At 38.7% G+C, this 22,312-nt stretch overlaps 1 long non-coding RNA gene and 1 pseudogene across 1 annotated transcript in view; one reads left to right on the forward strand and one right to left on the reverse strand.

The window, feature by feature from the left end:
• Positions 1 to 22,312, reverse strand: part of LOC123462215 — a 224,677-nt gene that overhangs the window by 33,214 nt on the left and 169,151 nt on the right. The gene's annotated exons all lie outside the window — the stretch shown is intronic.
• Positions 2,909 to 3,339, forward strand: LOC123462212 (annotated as a pseudogene).

Genomic DNA, 22,312 nt, shown 5'->3' on the forward strand with positions numbered 1-22,312 from the left:
AAAATGTACCTTGGAATAAACCTAACCAAGGAAGTCAAAGGATCTTTACAAAGAGAACTTTAAAACATTCAAGTGAGAAATTGCAGAAGACACTAGGAAATGGAAAGACATTCCATGTGTTCTTGAATTAGAAAAATCAATATTGTGAAAATGTCAATCTTACCAAAAGCAATCTACACATTAATGCAATCACCATTAAAATTCCAATGGCATTCTTCACAGAAATAGAAAAAAAATTCTAAAATTCACTTTGAAGCACAAAAATCCTAGAGTAGCCAAAACAATTTTGACCAGCAAAAATAAGGCTAGTGGTATCACCATACCCAATTTTAAGCTATATTACAGAGCCATAGTAACAAAAACAGCATGTTACCAGCACAAAGACAGACATGAAGATCAATGGAACAGAATAGAGGACCTAGATGTTAATCCAGGCAGCTACAGCCATCTGATTTTTGACAAAAATGCCAAAAATATTCATTGGAGAAAAGACAGCCTCTTCAAAATGTGGTGCTGGGTACACTGGATATCTATATGTAGAAGGATGAAAATAGATCCGGTATTCTGCATGTATAAGAATCAATTCCAAATAGATCAGGGACCTTAATATCAAACCTGAAACTCTGAAACTGCTAGAAGAAAAGGTAGGGGAAACCCTTCAACATATTGGCATAGGCAATGACTTTCTGAATATAGCCCCAATTGCTCAGGAAATAAAATCACTAGTCAACCACCAGGATCTCATTAAGTTACAAAGCTTTTGTACAGCAAAGGACACTGTAAATAAAGCAAACAGACAACCTACAGAATGGGAGAAAAATTTGCTAGCTACATATCTGACAGAGGATAAATATCCAGAATATACAAAGAGCTCAAAAAAACAAAACAATTAGAAATCAAACAACCCAATTAAAAAATGGGCTATGGAACTCAATAGAGAGTTCTCAAGGGAAGAAATACAGATGATATATACAAAATCTAAGAAAGTGTTCTACATCCTTAGCCATCATGGAAGTGAAAATTAAAACTACTTTGAGACTCTCATCAAAAAAAAATATGTTGGTGAGGATGCCAAAAAAGGGGAACCCTTCTACACTGTTGGTGGGAATAAAGTCTGTGAGAGCCATTGTGGAAATCAGTGTAGATGTTCCTGAGACAGCTAAAGATAGATTTACCATATGACCCAGCTATAGCACTCCTGGGCATATATCCTAATGACTCTTCTCACTACCTTAGAGATGCTTGCATAACCACGTTTATTGCTGCTCTATTCACAATAGCTAGGAAATGGAACCAGCCTTCATGTCCCTCAACAGATGAATGGATAATAAAGATGTGGCACATTTACACAATGGAGTTCTATTCAATGGTAATGAAATTATGAAATTTGAAGGGAAATGGATGGATCTGGAAAGGATTATGCGAAGTGAGGTAACCCAGGCCCAAAAAGCCAAACATTGCATGCTCTCTCATATGTGGATCTTACTTACAAATGTTTAGATTTATGTGTGAGCTGGAACCAAAAACCAGTAGCAGAGGCCAGTAAAGCTAGAAAAAGTCTATAAGGGAGTGAGGAGAGGGAAGGAATTTAGAGGATAATACTTTTCATATGTAAGTAGAAGAACAGATGACAGTCTCTTCCCCTCACTTAGGCCAGGGGAAGAGACTGAGTAAGAAAAGGGTGGTGGGGGAGGTCAATCAAAATGCAATATTCTTAATAAGACATCTGAAAGCCTCCTTTTTTTGTATAATGGCACATCCAGAAGCCATAGATTGATACTAGAAAATTTTCAGTGCCAGGGATGGGATACCTTCTAGTGAGTTGTTGGTCAGGGAGGTCCCTATTGCCTCCAAAACATTATAGGATATTGCCAAGGCTCTTGGTTACCCATGAGAAACAGATGATAAGACCCTATTGCTGAAGACTTCACATGCCTGGGCAGCAAGGTCACTGAGAAATCAAGCTGGGACTGAGCTGAAAATCTCTTCCCTATAGGCCAGAGACTGAAATCTAGGAAAACCTGTACTACATACAGCCCTATGGGAGACAGACATCATCAGCAGTGAAAACAGTGGATACTGGAAGCCTCAAGTTTGGCCATACAGATATTTGGCCAAATGACCAAACAGGGGAAACTAGCTGCCCTCTAATTGGACTGGAGGTCCACTCCATAGGAGGGAATACGTTCCTGATTAGGTACTGAAAACCTAATGAAAAGCCTATCACCGGTCATGAGCCTTCCAGCTCTTGACTGGCTAAATGCATATATTATTCTCACCAAACTGCCCTGAAAGCACTACACTTAATGCTCATATTCATATATCAATGCTACTCTCACTTTTGATTAGAGAAGATTGTCTTTTCAGATGGCAGTGACCAATCTAATGACCCAAAAAGCAACACAGTGCTGAGTAGAAGTGACATAGGAGGGTCCAGCACTGAAACATCTATCACACCCTCAGGGTCCATTTCAGAAGAGGTGGAAGAAACAATATAAGAACCAAAGGATAGGTACCACTCCTTATAATGCAACTGTCCATACAGAAATTGGCCTTGATATCCATGACCTCACAGTGCCTAGCAATACTTTCACAAGGCCCTCATAATAGGAGAAAAAGATGATGACCTCAAAATAAAATAGTGACTAATGGAGAGAGTAAGGAGACATGATAGAGAGTAGAGTTTTGAAGCAGAAAGTAGGGAAGGGCACAGAATTATCCTGATTTATTGTCTGTAAGTATAGAAGTTATCAACAAATTAAAAAAAAAATTCATGGTGCCTCATAGGACCTGAAGCAAGATAATGGGCCCACAGAATGAAAATTTGTGTGCCTAGAAGCAGATTTCAAAGGCAGTTTCTCTTCAAAACCTTTTTTTTCCATATCACCTGACAAGGATTTGGTGCACCATGTTAGTCACAGCAGTAAAATGAGTGATATCAAATTGATCTGTCTTGAAGCTTTATTTTCAGTTCAAACTGGAACTTTATGTTGGGTATGTAATAAATCTACATGTTCTTATCTTCAAGATAACAATAACTGCAAGGGAGAACTTACCTTGTCCTCTGATGAAAGATATATAGAAATATAGTAAGAAATATAGTATGCTTCCATCCTTCTGTGTACATTCCATATGAACATACAAAACCTATCCCTTGATTGATCCTGTGCACATGATAAAGTGCTAAATACCAAATTAGAAGTACAAAGTGAACCACTTGAGCAAGGACCTATGATAGAGCAACTTGACAAAATGTTCCTTAGTACTAAGCATCGTTCGCACCCTCATGGATAGAATCCCAAACATCATAAGAAACTTAATCCTCCAAAAGACAGGTAATCAATACCAAATTTCTCAAGATAATAAAAAGGCAATGTTACCCTTGTGTATCTTTTGTTAATTGGGAAAAAGCAGACCTGTGTACTCACTACTACAGTATAATAATAAAACATGTCTTGCATATTAAAAGAGTTCTTAACACTATTTTATAAAAACTCATCACTAATGTCAAGGTATTAAAAACTCCATTAGAATAAACATAACGTTGATAAGATGATGGGATAAGATGCCCTGCCCTCTTTCCCCTAAAGAGACTGTGAATTAATAATGCATAAACCTAAATTCCCTTGTGAGAATTATGATAATAGTTAAGAAGTTGCAGTGCCCTAGAGAAGCACAAAGCTAAGAACAGCCAAGCTGAAATGGATGGGACATTTGACTATATCCATGACTGCCCCTTCCCCAAGCCAGTACCTGTCAGATTGCTTAAAATAAATTAGGCTTGAAACAATTGGGAGAACATGTTTTATTTGTGACTTCTCTCTTGGTAGAAAAAAATAGTCAAGCATATATTTGGTATTCTGTCTAACTGAGGAGCTGCCCAAGGGACTGGCATCTGTCTCAGCTGCCTTGGAGAGCTTATGGAGAGTCAAAACATGTTGGATGTCTTGGAGGCACAGAGACAAGGAAAAGAGTTTCAGCTTTCTGCTCTAGAGAATGTACAGAACTGTAGAGAGACACCACAAAGAGCAAAGAATAATGAGTTCCAGAGAAGGAAACAACTGGAAAAATCTCACTACATGGGAAATAACATGCACAAAGTGGAGCAGCTCAGCCTCCAGAGAAGGCTCAAGCTTACATGGAATCTGTAACTGGGTTCACTGGTAGAGGTTTGCCCACCTTAAACCAGGCAGTGAAGACTAGAAGAAGTGGCAGCTTCTTCAACTGCATAAAACTCAGATAAAAATAAAGGCACTTGAAAAGATAATGAACATAAACCAACTCAACAAATAAATCTCCAAAAACCAAACCCAGACAAATGGAGATAAGATAGCTAGCAAATAATTCAAAATAATTGATTTAATGATGACAATGATCAGGACAGAGCAAAGATAAACAACTAAATGAAATCAGTAAATGACAAATTAACATAATAATATAAACAAAGGAAAAGGTATAAAAATAAAAAGCAGGCACTGAAGAGATAGCTAAGCAATTAAGGCCTTTGCCAGGGAAGCCTAAGAACCCAGGTTCAATTCTCCAGAACCCACATAAGCCAGATGCACATGACGGTGCAGGCTTCTGAAGTTCATTTGCAGTAGCCCTAATATGCCCATTCTCTCTCTTTTTCTTTCTCTCTCTCATAAATAAACAAAAACAAAATATTTTTAAAAAATGAAAACCAAACTCTAGGGCTATATGTTGCAATGACTGAATGGAAAGAGGAACTTACAGGCTGGCAATGGTCTGCTTGATTATTCTGAAGGACTCAGCAACACTGAAGGCAAGTGATGCCAAGTTATCAAGTCAGAGTAGTAAAAAGAAAAAGAATTAGGGAAAGTAAAGAAAGCATAAGGGACTTTTTAAAACACACAAATACCATGTGTGTGATATGAATTTCTGGATGACAGGAGAAAGGAAGAGATGGGATGCTATCTGAAGAACTACTGGCAAAATTGAGCATCCAAATTTAAGAAACCCAAAACACTCCAACCAGGATGAACTAATGGAGAACCATGAAAACACAAATCCAAGTCAGCAAATAGAACAGAGACTATCAGTGTAACAGTACCACATATGATTAAGGGGGTTGTTTAAAAGTTATCAAAAGAATTTTCAGAAGAAATATTGCAGTCAGAAAGCAGTGGAAGGGGGCTGAAGAGATTGCTTAGTGGTTAAGCACTTACCTGAAGCCTAAGGATCCCGGTTCAAGGCTTGATTCACCATGACCTACATAAGCCAGGTGCACAAGGTGGTACATGCATATGGAGTTCATTTGCAGTGGCTAGAGGCCCTGATGTGCACTTACACGCTCTCACACGCTCCCTCTCTCTCTCTCTCTCTCTCTCTCTCTCTCTCTCTCTCTCTCTTAAACAAAAAAAAAAAAGAAAGCAGTAGAAGGATATATTCAAGATATGAAGGAAAAAGGTATCAACTAAGAAAATCCCATAAAAATCTATTTGAAAAACTCAAACAGAAATAAAGCCACTTCCAGAATTTAAAGACTGAAAGAGTTCATCATCATGACCAGACCTGTCTGAGTAATTGCTAACAGGAGCTCAGCAAGTTGGCATGGAAAGAGACAGCCAAGCAACATGAAAACATTAAGCCCAGTGATAAAAGTAAGCACACAGATAATACAGGATGACACAACATGGTTTTAAAGCCCATTTAGTTCTAGGATGGAATTTTCCAACCAAATCATGCAAAGAAGTAACAATTATATGCCAATATTAGTGGAGGTAAAATACATAGCATGTAGAGAGCCACAAGCAATAGAAGCCATTGACATAGGCACAGCCATGTCTACCTCCAGTTGAACTGCAGAGACAGCAGTGGGGCACAGCCCATCCTTAGCTCCTCCTCTTGCACTATTTTTATGGGCCTGATCTTGTGCAGAAGACAGTATGTGCAGAAAAACAGTCTTCAGCCACCTGATTCTTTCATTATTTGACCTTGTCTCCCCATTCCCATGTTTTTCGATATTTGATAAAACAAAGTTATTTTCTGAGTGTGGATAAAATAAACCAATACTGGTTAGGCAGTGCTACAGTGTCTCCATCAGAGACTGCAGTCTACCCAATTCCAGCTTTCACTCTATTACTTCTTTCTATCTGTTGCTAATCTTCCCATCACCCCAACAGGTCAAAGCTGTGCTGATCACAGCAATAGAACTTTTTGAACAGTCCTTTGTTATATCTAAAACATAAAGAATGAGGAAGTACAAAATATTAGTGCATTGCACATTAGTAACATCTTTATTAATTTAACAAAATTGTTTTACATATAAAACATTTAATGTATTATCCATAATAACCACAAAGAAAATGATATGAAAGAAACACAAAGGAAAATGGAAATGGAATGAATCAGTGTCTATACAAAATCAACTGAAGACAAGGAAAGGCTACAAAAGAGGAAATGATATGGATATGTTTTATGAGTTAATAGTAAGTCTTTTTTAATTAATTAATTAATTTGTTTGTTTGACAGAGAAAGAGGAAGGAAATAGAGAAAGAATGGGCATTCCAAGGCCTCCAGCCACTGAAAATGAACTCGGGTGCACCCCCTTGTGCATCTGGCTAACACAGGTCCTGGGAAATCAAACCTGGGTCCTTTGGCTTTGCAGGTAACTGCCTTAACCAGTAAGCCATACCTCCAGCCCAGTGAGTCTTCTTAATAGCAATTATTTTAAATATAAGTAGATTAAAATCTCCATTAAAAATATATTGAATGGTTGAATGAGTCTTTTATTTCAAAAATATGTTGTCTGCAAAATACTCAGCTTGGACATAAAGATATATTAGTCTGAAAAAAAAATCCTGTGAAAATAGTAATGAAAAGAGAACAGAAGTAGGCAGCATATATCAGAAAAACATAGATGTTTAAGGATAGGAACTGGCATAGATAGAGAATGACAGTATATAGTAAGTCATCTCTTGTTAAGAGGAATTGGTTCCAGAATTTTCTGTGGATTTCAAAAAATCAAGTATTCTCAAGTCACATATAAAAAGAGTTTGTAAAAGCTATATATATACACCCACATATGTTTATTCATCTCTAGGTTACTTATTTCAAACAAAAGTTAAATAATATGTATAGCTTAAGAAAAGATTTATGATTTAAAAAACAAAAAGTTTTGGACAGTCCAGACAGAAGAAAACATGTAACCTTAAAACCATGGCTGGTAAATCCCAGACCCAGAATTGAGTTATTCCCCACAATGAGCTGTTGGCCAGAGAAACCTATGAGATCACAAAAAAAATGCAGGCCATTGCCAATATATATGATTACCTGACAGATCTAAAAGATAAAAGCACTATTACTCAAGACACCACAGGTTATAGTAACAAAACATCAGAATGTCTTACTGGAGCCAAAAGGGAAACTAGTTCCCACCTGGTTAGCCCTTAGTAATGGAAAGCCCTATAGGTGCTGCTGGAGGACAACAGTCATCAATAGCATGGGACCCTGCAGACTATAAAATCAACCAGCCAGACAAGATGTACATGCAGTGTAATAGTAGCATGCAGCCTCTGCAGGTAAACAACTGTTCTCTGATTGGACATGACCACTGAGTGGTCAGTGGGAGAAAACTCATGTCTGGTGCTAGAAAGCAAGTCAGAAACTCATGGTTAGGAAACTCATAGACTCCAGAGAGAAGCCCCCACTACTCTCTGGATAAGAGCAGTGGGCTTACACACCAAGAAGTATCTCACAAACTATGCATATCCACTTTAAAGTAAGCTGCTCTCACTCTTGGTTGGAGAATCTGTTTTATTTTACAGAAGGAAGAGAAAAGAGATGAAAACTAAGATCCATCAATATGACAAGAAGATAACCAACTGCCCACATGATATGTGCCACCTTTACCATATCTGCCAGGGCCCAGGAAAAATTGCGGAGAAAGTGGTCATATGAATACTGCTCTTACTGCTAGCCTGACAACCAGTTCCAAAGCAATGGTGACAGATACAATGATCAATAAAATCCTATCACAGCAAAAATCCAGAGACTACAGAGAGTTCAACCCTAAATCAGACCACCAACTGGCCTGCCATGGCTCAGGGATCATTGTAGAAGAGGGGGAAAGATATATATAATTATATTAAATTTAAAAATATTTGTGATATTTAGTAAAGATGGGATTATTAATAAAATTTTATCTGTATTGCTTGGATCCATGGACAAAGAACTGCACATATGTAGGTTTGTCTATATCTTAGCACAACAATCAATTCACAGGAAAATATAGCAATGTTAAATACATATGGACTAATTCCCCAGAGAACCCAAACATTTGATGCAAACATCAGTATTGAAGAATAGTATCAATACTGCACATCTGATAACAAATGGTAATGAGAAGTAATTTAATAAGAAAACACAGAACCTGAATAAGACCACTGATAAATAAATCATAAGTATGTAGAACTCAAAACTGAACATCAACAGATATTCACTTTCTCAAGTGCATATGGACCATCTTCCAAATAAAACATGTTAAGCTGCTAACAAGTCCTAACAAAATATTAAACACCTGAAATCATACTATATACTTGCTGGTTACTTTAGCATGAATAATAAATAAATAACAGTAGGAACATAAAAATTAACAAATATATGGAAATTACTCTTGAAATCACAATGGAAAATCAAAAATATCTTAAAGCAAATGCATACAACATACCAAACATGAAATGCAATAAAAATATTGCTAATAGAATGATGTTTCCAGGCTGGAGAGATGGCTTAGTGGTTAAGTGCTTGCCTGTGAAGCCTAATGACCCTGGTCCGAGGCTCATTTCCCAGGACCCACGTTAGTCAGATGCACAAGGGGGCGCACGCGTCTGGAGTTTGTTTGCAGTGGCTGGAAGCCCTGGCGTGCCCATTCTCTATCTTGTTCTCTGCCTCTTTCTCTCTCTATCGCTCTCAAATAAATAAATAAAAACAAACAAACAAAAATTTTAAAAGAATGATGTTTCCAGTTAACATGTACATTTTTTTTAAAAAAAAAATCTCAAGTCAACCCTACTTTATGCCTCAAGGAAATAGAAAATAAAGTAAATCTAAAATATCCTAAGAAAGGAAATAGTAAAATTAGACAACAAATAAGAGAAATATAAGATGGGGAAACAGTAGGAAAACGGGTATAAGAATCAAAGTTTTTTATCAGCAAAAAATACAAATGGTTAGCTGGATTAACCAATTTAAAAAAAATCAAAACAATCAGAAGTGAAAAGGGTGAAAGGAAAATAGCTGCTATAGAGAAAAAGATTATAAAAGGTGCTGTGAACAACTGCATGCCCACATATCATATGATTGAGAAAAAACAAATTCCTAGCTAGTTATAATCTAGAAGGGATAAATCAAAAGAAAATAGACAGTTTAAATAAATTCATAGCTAGTGAGGAGACCAAGTGAGAATCAAAAGCCTCCCAACAATCTTGAGCCCAGATGGAGTCACTAGAGAATTCTACCAAACATTTAAGCAATTAGTGAATGCCTTCTCTGCATCTACTGAGAGGAGGACACATTTGGAAATTCATTTTCCATGACAGCAAGCAAAACAGATATACCAGAGGAAAAGAAAACTATAATCCAATATCCCTGGAAAGCATAGTACAATTATACTCAATAATAACAACAACAACAACAAAATTGATGAACTGAATCCAATCACGTGTGAAAACAGCTGCATACTATTACCCAGTGGGTTATCCTTGGGATATAAAAATTGTTTCACATTTGAAAACAATAAATATATCACATCAACACTATGAAAAGCAAAGAAAGCAAAGGGTTGGGATGGGGAGATAGCTCAGAGGATAAAAGTTATTGTTATGTAAGCATGAGGACCAGAATTTAATCCCAGCACCCATATAAAAAAATGTGTTTGGCTGTATATGCCTGTGACCTCAAGCAGACAGGAGGATAGCTGTGGCTTACAGATCAGCCAACTAAGTGAAAATACAAGTTCCAGATTCAGTGAGAGAATTCTGTCTCAAGGAAATAAGGCATAAGAATAATAGAGGAGGACATGTAACATCTCCCTCTGGCTTCCACATGCATGCACACAGGGCACATGCATCTGTACACATGTGCATATAGCACATATCACAGATATGCTCATTTCAATACAGAAAGACTTGGAAAGTTTAATGAAATTCAGCATCATTTTGTGATTTAAAAAAAATACATGGGGCAGGAGAGATGGCTGAGGAGGTAAGTGGATTTCCTGCATAAACACTAAGACCACTAGAATTCAATTTCCCCACACCAGGTAAACAGTAGGCATCAGAAACAAGGAAGGAGGTACACACACATGACTTCCATTCAATATGGAATTGATAGTCCCAGTCTAGCAATTAGGTAAGTAAAAGAAACAACAGAAATAAAAAATAAATTAGAAACAAGCATAATTACCATTGATTCCAGATAATTTGATCTTTTATGTTCAAAACCTCATGAATATCACAATAAACCTATCTCAATAAATTCAGCAGGGTACAAAATCAATCCAAGAAATATATACTAAAAAGTTACTACAAAATTAAAATTAGGAAAACAATCATATTTGCAATGGGATAAAAAGACTGAGCTACTTAAGGATAAAGTTAATCAAAGACATGAGTGACTTATACACACCAAAAACTATATACCATTGAAAAGAAAATTAAAGAACGAGAACTAAATGTAAAGTTACTCTATCTGTAGATAGAAATAATTTACTTGATAAAAATCTCTGGACCAGGGCTGGAGAGATAGCTTAGCAGTTAAGATGCTTGCCCATGCAACCTATGGGCTCATGATGAAATCTCCAGGTCCCACATAAGCCAGACACACATTGATGTAAGCACGCAATGTTGAACATGTGTCCAAGGGGGCACATGCATCTGGAGTTTGATTGCAGTGACTAGAGGGTCTGACACAACGCTTCTCTCCCTCTCTCTCTCTCTCTCTCTCTCTCTCTCGCCAGTCTGTTGGCCTTGCCCCAAAAAAAAATAAATAAAAATCCCAATGACATTTTCTGAAGAATTGGAAAGATCATAAAATTAATATGAAAATTGAAAAACATGGAAGAAATAGATAAATTCCTTGACTCATATCACCTCCAAAATTAAACCCAGAACAATTCTGAAACAAACCTATTACTTCTAACAAAAACAAAAATGTAATCAAAAATCTCCCAACAAAAAAAAAGCTCATACCCAGATTGATTCACTGCTGAGTTTTACCTAGCCTTCTTTCAAGAACTGAAATCTCTTCTTCTCAAATTATTTTTCATAATTGAAAGAGAAAATATTTCCAAACTCTTCTATGAAGCCAGCATTACTCTAGTACCTAAGCCAGACAGAGAGGCAACAAAAAGAGAAAATTATAGACCATATCCCTAATGAACTTAGATGTAAAAATTCTTAGTAATAATCTCACAAACAAAATACAAGAACACATCAAAGCATTATCCACCTTGACCAAGTAGATTTCATCCCAGGGATATAGGGATGGTTCAACATACAGAAATTGATCATTATAATTCACCACATAAATAAACTTAAACACAAAAATAACATTTTTTTCAGTAGATGCATAAAAGGCCTTTAACAAAATAGACCGTGACTTTATGATTAAAACATTGGACAGGCTGGAGATGGAAGGACCATATCTCAACATAATAAAGTCTATTTATAAAGCACCCAAGGCCCAGATCACACTAAATGGGGAAATTTTTGAAACATTCTAATTATAAGTTCTGGAACAAGACAGGGTTTCCCACTTTCATCATTGCATTTCAACATTGTACTTGAAATCTTACCTCAAGCAATAAGACAAGAGAAACAAATAAAAGGGATACAAATTGGTATGGAAGAACTCAAACTAGCCCTATTTGCAGATGACATGATTTTATACATAAGTGAAACAAAAGACTCCACCAAAAATCTTCTAAATGTGATAAATTCTTTCAGTTAAGTGGCAGGATATAAAAGCATAACACAAAAATCAGTAGCCTTGGGACTGGAGAGATGACTCAAGGATTAAGTCACTTCCTAAAAAGCCTAACAAACCAGGTTCAATTTCCCACTGTCCACATTAAGCTAGATGTACAGAGAGGCATATGAATCCAAAGTTCATTTGCAGTGGCTGAAGGAGCTGGCCCTCCCATTCTCTCTGTCTCTCTTCTCTCTATCTCTGCTTACAAATAAATAAATGAAAATTAAAAAAATAAATATAAAAAAGTCAGTAGCCTTCCTATATGGCAGAGATAAACATATGGAGAAAGTGATAAGTGATGCTATCCTGTTTTCAATAGCAACAAATTTAAATAGCTTGGAATATCATTAATCATGGAAGTGAAAGACCTATACAAGAAAACATAAAAACACTGAAGAAAGAAATTGAGGAGGATATGAGAAAATTGAAAGAATTCCCATGTTTATGGATTGGAAAAATTAATATTGTGAAAATGGCCATCCATCCTACCAAAAGCATAAAACAGATTCAATGCAATTCCAATGAAAATTCCAACAACATTCTTCAGAGATTAAAAAAATCATTTCAGGGCTGGAGAGATGGCTTAGCAGTTAAGCGCTTGCCTGTGAAGCCTAAGGACCCCGGTTCGAGGCTCGGTTCCCCAGGTCCCACGTTAGCCAGATGCACAAGGGGGCGCACGCGTCTGGAGTTCGTTTACAGAGGCTGGAAGCCCTGGCACACTCATTCTCCCTCTATCTGTCTTTCTCCCTGTGTCTGTCGCTCTCAAATAAATAAATAAAAAATGAACAAAAAATATTTTAAAAAAATCATTTCAAAATTTATAGGGAAGAACAAAAGGCTTCAGATAGACAAAAATATCCTCAACAGAAGAAATATATCTGGAGGTACCACCATACTTGATTTTAAGATAAACTACAAAGCCATAGTACCTAAAACAGCATGGTACCACATAGTACTATCACAGAAACAGACATACAGATCAATGGAATAGAAAATTCAAGCAACTGCAGCTACCTGATTTTTGACAAGAGGGACAGCAGTACATACTGGAGAAAAAGACAGCATCTTCAGTAAATGGTGCTGAAGAAATGGGATAACCACCTGTAGAAGAATGAAATTAGACTCACTTCTCTCACTCTACACAAAATTCAACTCTAAATGGATTAAGGACCTCAATATATGATCTGAAACTCTGAAACAACTAGAAGAAAGATCAGGGAGAACACTCCACTATAGGCATATGTAAAGACTTCATGAATAAGACCCTAGTAGGACAGGAAATTAGAGCAATACTTAACCACTGGCACCACTTGAACCTAAAAGCTACTGCACAGACAAGCAAACCATCAACCTAGTCAAACACATTCCACAGCATGGGGAAAAATCTTTAGCTATCCCTTTGACAAAGGCCCATTATCTAGAATCTACAAAGAACTCAAAACACTAAATGAAGAAAAAAAAAAATCAAACAACCCAATCAAAAATGGCGTAGAGAATTGAACAGAGAATTCTAGAAGGAATACAAATGGACATTACACACTTAAAGAGACATTCAATATCTTTAGTCATCAGAGAAATGCAAACAAAAATGAGTGAGATTTCAACTCATTCCAGTCAGGATGATGTTCATCAAAAATCAAATGACAGGGCTGGAGAGATGGTTTAGCAGTAAAGTCCTTGCCTGTGAAGCCTAAGGACCCCAGTTTGAGGCTTGATTCCCCAGGACTCAGGTTAGCCAGATGCACAAGGGGGCACATGTGTCTGGAGTTTGTTTGCAGTGGCTTGAGGCCCTGGTGTGCCCATTTATTCTCTCTCTCTCTTTCTCTCTCTGTCTGTCACTCTCAAATAAATAAATAAATAAAAATATTTTTTAAAAATCAAATGACAAAAAATGCCAGTGAAGTTGTGGAGAAAGAGGAACCTTTACCCACTGCTGATGGGAGTTCAAACTTGTACAGCCACTGTGGAAATCCACATGAAGATGCCTAAACCAGATGAAAATAGATCTACCATTTTATCCAGCTATATCACTCCTGGGCATATACCTTAAAGATTCCACACTTAACTATACAGATACTTACTCAGCCATGTTTGTTGCTGCTCTATTCACAATAGCCAGGAACTAGAATCAACCCAGATGCCCATCAAATGATAAATGAATAAGTAGAAAATATACATAATGGAAATTTACCCAGCAGTAAGTAAAAATGAAATAATGAAATTTGCAGGAAAATGGTTGGACTTGTTGAAAAAGAAATCATTCTAAACATGATCACAAAGGTATAGAAGAAAGACAAATGGCATATGTACTCTCTCATCTACAGGTCATTATTGGGATCAGCTGGAGATGAGTGAAAACAGGATTTATGCATCAGATATATGTGCATAAAACTATAATGAGGATTGGAGGCATACTTACTGGTTGAGACACTTGCCTTCAAAGCCAAAGGACCCAGTTCAATTCCCCAGGACCCATGTAAGCCAGATGCACAAAGTGGCACATGAGTCTGGAGTTCATTTGCAATGGCTGAAGGCCCTGTCACACCCATTCTTTTTATCTGTCTCTTTCTCTCTCTCTCTCTCTCTCTCTCTCTCTCTCTCTCTCTCTCTCTCTCTCTATCACTCTCTGTCTCTCTCTCTCTCAAATAAATAAGTAAAAAATTTAAATAGAAAACCTATAATGAGACCAGGAGAGAGAAGAAATAGGGAGAGCAAAGAGGAGGAGTTACCTGGCAGGTTAGGGAAGGGCAGAATATTGGGGGTGGAAGGGGTATGGAGGGGTAAAGAGTAGGGAGGCTGCAGAGGGAATTAAACAAAAGCAAAGATAACATAAATCAGTTCCATAGAAACCCTCATTTTGGCTAGCATTCTACATGATATAATCATGAACCACCCCTCACCCAGCATCCAGGACCCAGGTAAAACCACAAAGGAACTGGCAAAATAAGCAAGTGTGCTGATTCCACAGAAAGATTAATAACCTGAGCCAGGTTGATGCAAATAGACACAGGATACTGAAAACACACCAAAGCAGACATTCAGAAGCTACTGAGAATTCAACACCAAGGTAGAATTAAAGCACACCAACCAAAGCTCAGACAAGTTTGTGGAAGAGGGGATGGAAAAAATGTAAGAGCCATAGGGTAGGAAGGATTATCCAGAGACATAGTCCTCTCCCAAAGGACAGACTGATGATCTCACAACTCATAACCTACAACTACATAGTGAATACCAGAAATCCTACTAGGGCCCTCATTCTTAGTTCCCTGCTGGATCGCCATCATACTGCTGCAAAGCCCTATGGGAGTTGCTGGAAGACAGCATTCACCCATAGAATGAATAAGCAGGGGAACCTGCAGACCATGAAGTCAACCAGCTGGGCAGGTAAACAACTGTTTGCCTCTGCAGGTAAACAACTATTCTCTGATTGAACATGAGGGCTTCTCAGTATGAGAGAACTTATATCTGGTATTTAAAACCAACTCAGAACCCCATAGTCAGGAAAGGAAGACTGCAGAAAGAAATCTCCACTACTGTCTGGACAAGAAGAGTGGGCTTGCACAACAAAAACTCAAATAACTTTATATAACCCCTTTAACCCAAGCTGCTGTCACTCTTGGTTGGAAAATCTGTTTTAATTTACAGAAGGCATGGGCCAGAAGGCAGAGGAAAACCAAGATCCATCAATACAACAAGAAGATAGCCAACTACCAAACACAAGACATGCCACCTTTACCATATCTGCCAGGGCCCATGAGAAATTGCAGATGAAGTGGGGACATGAATACTGCCCCTACTGCTAACCTGACAACCAGTTCCAGGGGGATGGTGAGAGACATAATGATCAATCAAAACCTACTAAAGCAAAAATCCAAAGGCTATGGAGAACTCAACACTAAATCAGACTTCCAACAGACCTGCCATGGCTTAGGGAACATTGCAGAAGAGGGGGCAGAATGATTGTAAGAGGCAGAGGGATAGGAATATCTTGAAGCACACCCCCTACCCTGGTACCACAAAGGGACTGATTGAGGCCTTCATGACCCCACAGAGAATACAATAACCCCTCTGAGGAGGGCCTCCAGGGTAATGGGAGCAGAGATGAGGGGTTAAAAGAGTATAAGCTGTTATATATAAAATTTAAAAAAAAAAAAAAAACCTCATGTGGAAGCTCAAAGAATCCTGCATAGGCAGAACGGTCTTCAGAAAGAACAAAGGTGGAAGCCTTGTACTACCTGATTTCATGATACTATAAAGCCATGGGAGCAACGTGGCCAGTAGAACCAAGAAAATGCCCCAAGAAACACTCGTGTATATCAGCTTATCTTTCACAAGTATGCCAAGAAACAAATGGAAAAAGACACCAGTCAGTAAGAAACAGTGTTGGAAAATTGGATGTATACATGAAAATGAACATTTACACCTTACATCTGTATACAAAATCTAACTCAAGTTTGAATAAAGATGTATTTGAAAGATCTAAACTATAAAACACCTAGACAGGGCTAGAGAGATTCAGGCACTTGCCTACAAAGCCTACCGACCCATGTTCGACTCTCAGATCTCACAAAAGCCAGACACACAAAGGTGAGGCACGCACAAGGTTGTGCATGCCCACTAGGTGGCACAAGCATCTGGAGTTTGATTGCAGTGGCTGTGGCCTTGGTGCACCTCTCTCTGTCTCTTAAAAATAATACATAGGGCTGGAGAGATGGTTTAGCGATTAAGCGCTTGCCTGTGAAGCCTAAAGACCCCGGTTCGAGGCTCGGTTCCCCAGGTCCCACGTTAGCCAGATGCACAAGGGGGCGCACGCGCCTGGGGTTCGTTTGCAGAGGCTGGAGGCCCTGGCGCGCCCATTCTCTCTCTCTCCCTCTATCTGTCTTTCTCTCTGTGTCTGTCACTCTCAAATAAATAAATAAAAAATTTTAAAAAAATAATAATACATAAGAGAAAGCCTTCATAACATTGGAATATGAAATTATTTCTTGGATATGAAGTAAAAAATAGGTTATAAAAGCAAGGTTTTGATCTATTGTGAAAGGATTAAGCATATTTTAGTGCATATATATATATATATATATATGTATGCATGTATGTATATATATATGTGTGTGTGTGTGTGTGTGTATGGTGGAGTACTATGTAATCATAATAAAGATGATGCACTGTCATTTCCAGCAACATGCATGGGACAGGAGTAAATCATCTGAAGTTAGATAAGTCAGTCACAGAGACAAACATCACATGGTCTCACTTATATGTTGAAGTTAAAAATGGATCTCCAAAAGTTATGGAATATAATGTTGTTACCAAATCTGGGGGTGGGAAATGATAGCTAATGAGTATAGGAGTGCAGCTGAACAGGAGCAATAGATTTTTTTTAAAAAAAATTCTTTAAAAAAATTATTTATTTATCTGAGAGTGACACAGAAAGAAAGAGGCAGAGAGCTAGAGAGAGAATGGATGCGCAGGGCCTCCAGCCACTGCAAACGAACTCCATACACGTGAGCCCCCGTGTGCATCTGGCTAACATGAGTCCTGGGGAATCGAGCCTCGAAATACCGTCCTTAGGCTTCACAGGCAAGCTCTTAACTGCTAAGCCATCTCTCCAGCCCAGGAGCAATAGTTTTTAATGTTTTATAATACAATAGAAAGTGACTATTGACAATAATTGCTATTTCAAAATGACTAGCAGAAAAGATTTTGTGTTCTGAACACAAAAAGATATGTCTGAGATAACAAAATTTGATTATTATATGTGCTCTGAAATGTCATGCACTATACCTGAGTACTATGAGTCAAGATGATTGGGCTTCTATGTGAGAATGAAAGTACTTAGTAGCAGAGGCCAGTAAGTTAAAAAGGAGACATAAAGGGTAGAGAAAGGAAGGGAAGAAGATACTTAATAGGTTGATATTGTACATATGTAATTACAATGAATGTAATGGGGAGGTAATATGATGGAGAATGGAATTTCAAATGGGAAAGTGTGGGGGTGGGGAGGGAGGGAATTACCCTGGGATATATTTTATAATCATGGAAAATGTTAATAAAAATTAAAAAAATAAAAATTAATAAAAAAATTAATTGTGGGCAACAAAAAATAAATTTAAAAAAGGCATTTTTAAATATATTTTATTTATTTACTTGAGAGACACAGAAAAAGAGGAAGAGAGAGAGAGAGAATGGACATGCCAGGGCCTCTAGCCACTGCAAACGAACTCCAGATGTATGTGCCACCTTGTACATCTAGCTTACGTGGGTCCTGGGGAATCCATTCAGAGTCCTTTGGCTTTGCAGCAAATGCCTTAACCACTAAGCCATTTCTCCAGGCCAAAAATACAGCATTTTTTTTTTGTCCATTGTTTATTTATATATTTGAGAGCGATAGACACAGTGAGAAAGACAGATAGAGGGAGAGAGAGAGAATGGGCGCGCCAGGGCTTCCAGCCACTGCAAACGAACTCCAGACATGTGCACCCCCTTGTGTATCTGGCTAACGTGGCACCTGAGGAACCAAGCCTCGAACCGGGGTCCTTAGGCTTCACAGGCAAGCGCTTAACTGCTAAGCCATCTCTCCAGCCCTACAGCATATTTCTAAAAAGGAGTATGGAGAACTGAAAAGAAGAAAGAGAAAGATTAAAAGATGAATTATAAGCATACTAAGAATTAGTTTCATTATGATATTTGCAAATAGTTTTTTTTTTTTTTGAGACCTCTCTCCATTATGGCTTTATTGAGACACTAAGTCAAGGTCCCCAGGGTTAGGCAGGTGAATGGAGGTCAGAAGCTGGGAAGGAGGTAGATTATTCCCTCTTCCTCCCCAAAATTAGCCTTTTTTGTGCTTCTATATTACATGTTTTGTTTTGTTCTTCCCCCCTTCTATTCACTTTCTTCTCCTCTCATGGTCTCCTTTCTAGAATCATAGCCTATACTCTGTCTCACATCTCCTTATTCACATACAAACCAACATTGAAAGTTAGGATCTGGGGGCTGAGAGATGGCTTACCAGTTAAGGCACTTGCCTGCTGGTAGAAATCACCTGACCAAGAGCAGCCTGTGGGAAAAAGAGGTTCATTTTGGCTTATAGACTCCAGGGGAATCTCCATAATGGTAGGGGAAAAGCATGGCATGAACCGAAGGTGGACATCACCCCCTGGCCAACATAAGGTGGACAATAGCAACAGAAGAGTGTGCCAAACACTGGCTTGGGGAAACTGGCTATAATACCCATAAGCCCACCCCAAACAATACTCTCTCTCAAGAAGGCATTAATTGCCAAATCTCCATCAGCTGGGAACCTAGCATTCAGGACAACTAAGTTTATGGGGGACACCTAAATCAAAACACCACATTCTGCCATGGGACCCCATAAACTGATATCCATACATGATGTAAAATACAATGCATTCTTTCCAATTTTAAAAGTCCCCATAGTTTTTATCAATCCCAATGATGTTCATACATCCCCTTGGTCCAATGTCCTTTAACTGAGCCATAATACCAAAAAAAAAAAACCCCAAAAAACCACAATTGCGCAGAATAAACATTCACACTGCAAAAGATGGCATTGGGCATAGCAAAGAAATACTCTAGCAATACATGATTTAAACAGGGCAAATACCAAACTCTGTAGCTCCAAGTCTAACAACTCCAGTTAGTGACAAATCTCCCAGTTCGATAACTCTAACCAGCAACACGTCTCTGGACTTCCAATTCCACCCCTCTAGCTAGTCTACTCACAGTACTGAAAAACTTCATCAGGGCCATGTAAGCCAGATGCACAAGGTGGTGCATGCATCTGGAGTTTGCTTGTAGTGGCTAGAGGCCCTGGAATTTCCATTCTCTCCCTATGTCTGTCTGTCTGTCTGTCTGTCTGTCTCTCTCTCTCTCTCTCTCTCTCTCTCTCTCTCTCTCTCTCTCTCTCTGATGACAGAGAACCAGACATGATGGTGCCTGTTTGTAAACTCAGAACTTAAGATGCTTAGGCAAGAGTATCTTGAACTTGAAGCCAACCTGGGCTATGTAGTGAGACTCTTCCTCAAAAGCAAACACACAAGATCATTGAGTCATGCCACAAAATGCAATCTAACATCCTGAATGAGATCCTAGAACAGAAAAATGACATTAGAAAAAAAGCCTAGTAAAATCTGAAAACAGTGGCTAACTTAATAGGAGTGCACTAAAATTAACCCCTTTGTTTTTCAATTGTCATAGTTAATGTACATTAGGAACAACTACATGGGGGTAGACAGGAACTCTCTGTATTATGAACAATTATATGAGGGTAGACAGGAGCTGTCAGTATCATAAACAACTGCATGTGGGTAGACAGGAGTTCTCTATACCATGAACAACTACATGGGGTTAGACAGGAACTCTCTATATTATTAACTATATGGGGATAGACAGAAACTCTCTGTATTATGAACAACTACATGGGGGTAGACAGGGGTTTTCTGTACTGTTAACAAGGGCAGACAAGAAATCTGTACTGTCTTTGAAGCTCCTTTATAAACTAAGGACATTCTAAAAGCAGAAGAATGTTAGAGCTGCATGTATCCAAGTATGTTTCCAGAAATATATCCAAATCGATGACAGTGGTTGATAGTCACAGTGCCAAAGCCTGGATGATAAAGGGCTTAGTAGCACAGTTCCTAAAGCCAACACTGAGTCTGCCCTATATAGCTGTATGACTTAAGGAAAGTGAATGATTCAGTGTCTCCATCTCTCCACAATAAAAAGGAGATGATAAGAGAATCATTCTCAACAGACTTCAGTGAGGATTAAATGAGATAATTTATAAAAGCATTTATGAAGTTTATTTATACGGAAACTCTCTGTTAATGTAAGCCCCAAGTATGATAACCTTGAAAACAATTCACACCAAAAACAATACTTATAGTGCATACTCTTGTCAAGATTTTGCATCACTATTTTGTTTGCTTCTCTTCTAAGAGCCAAAGAAGTCTTTTTTTAAGAAAACTTTACAAGAAGTTGAGATGTCCAGACATTGAGCCACCTATTGGGCAGTGCCCTGCAACAAATACTACCTCTAGTAATGTGGACCATCTCGATGGTGTTTGACTTTTAAATAGACTTTTATGTCCCTAATCCTGATTAATCCCTACACTTCCACAAGAAAAGGAAAGAAGACTTCATCTTCAACTTGGTAATGAGTAAAATATACCATCGTTGGTTGGCAGCAAAGATGAGTGAGATCAGAAATTTCCCTCGACAAGCCACCACACTATCTGAGACCAGAAATAGATTTCATTTTTTTTTTTTAGATTTTAGAATATTTTCTTGTCTTCCCAATTAAACACCCCTAATCAAAATATCTAAAATTCGGGGGACTTCCGGCCAAGATGGCAACCACCTAATTGTGCCGAACATCCTCAGGAAAGAAAGGCAAGACATTAAGGGTTCACTGGGTCTTTTAGGCGAGAGAAATCTCCAATAGCTTGCCTGTGGGAGGGCACAGAGGGGATAAAACAGGGAATCGCTGGTTGCCTCACATGAGGGTTGCCCACCCCTCGCCCCAAGCAGCTGCCATACCCACAGTCCCAGCTTCAGGAAACTCCCTCACTTACTGTAAGAAAAGGGTCCCAGGCCAACATAGTTCCACTTGCCGCACTGCACAGGGGCAATCGCCCTGCTACCCCTACCCACAAGTGACCTTGGCCAGGCTATTCCTGCTGGCCCATTGGAGCTCAGGCCCCTTTGATAAATTTGCCCACCAAACAACCCCACTACGTGATCCCTGCTTGTGCAAGCTTAGCCTGCTTGGCCCATTTGCTCACTTACTGCGCTGGCCACCACACATTCACACACAAGCCCAGGCCCATTGCAAGTCCCCATGCGAGGTCAGTCTGTCTCTGTCTGTCACTTGCACTAGCTCAAGTGCCATCTCCTCCCTGTCTACCATGCCGGCTGACTGCCATTGTCCTGTTGCTGGTGAGCTCAGACTGCTTCTGGGTCCCAGTGTTCCACCATGCCAGAGTTTGGGCTTCTTCAGTACTTGGTGCCTCAGTGTCCCTCCTAGCACTAGCACATGCAGCTTTGGCACATTATCACATGAAAGCTCAGGCAACTTTGGTACCCCTTCCAGGCAGGAGGCTTTGGTAAGTGAGAGCCAAAGCACAGGCTGCTTGGCAACTGCCTGAGGTTACTTCAGCTTCCCATTGGTTGTGAGCCCAGGCTGATCCACCCACTTATGTTCCCATACACTGTGATGGGCAGACCACAGCACAAAAGAAATAACATGAAAAATCAAATGCAAGAAAATCCAGTTAGATCACCCAGTCCTACAATGAACATC

The sequence above is a fragment of the Jaculus jaculus genome, chromosome 7 (assembly GCF_020740685.1).
Source record: "Jaculus jaculus isolate mJacJac1 chromosome 7, mJacJac1.mat.Y.cur, whole genome shotgun sequence".
NCBI classification, from domain to species: domain Eukaryota; kingdom Metazoa; phylum Chordata; class Mammalia; order Rodentia; family Dipodidae; genus Jaculus; species Jaculus jaculus.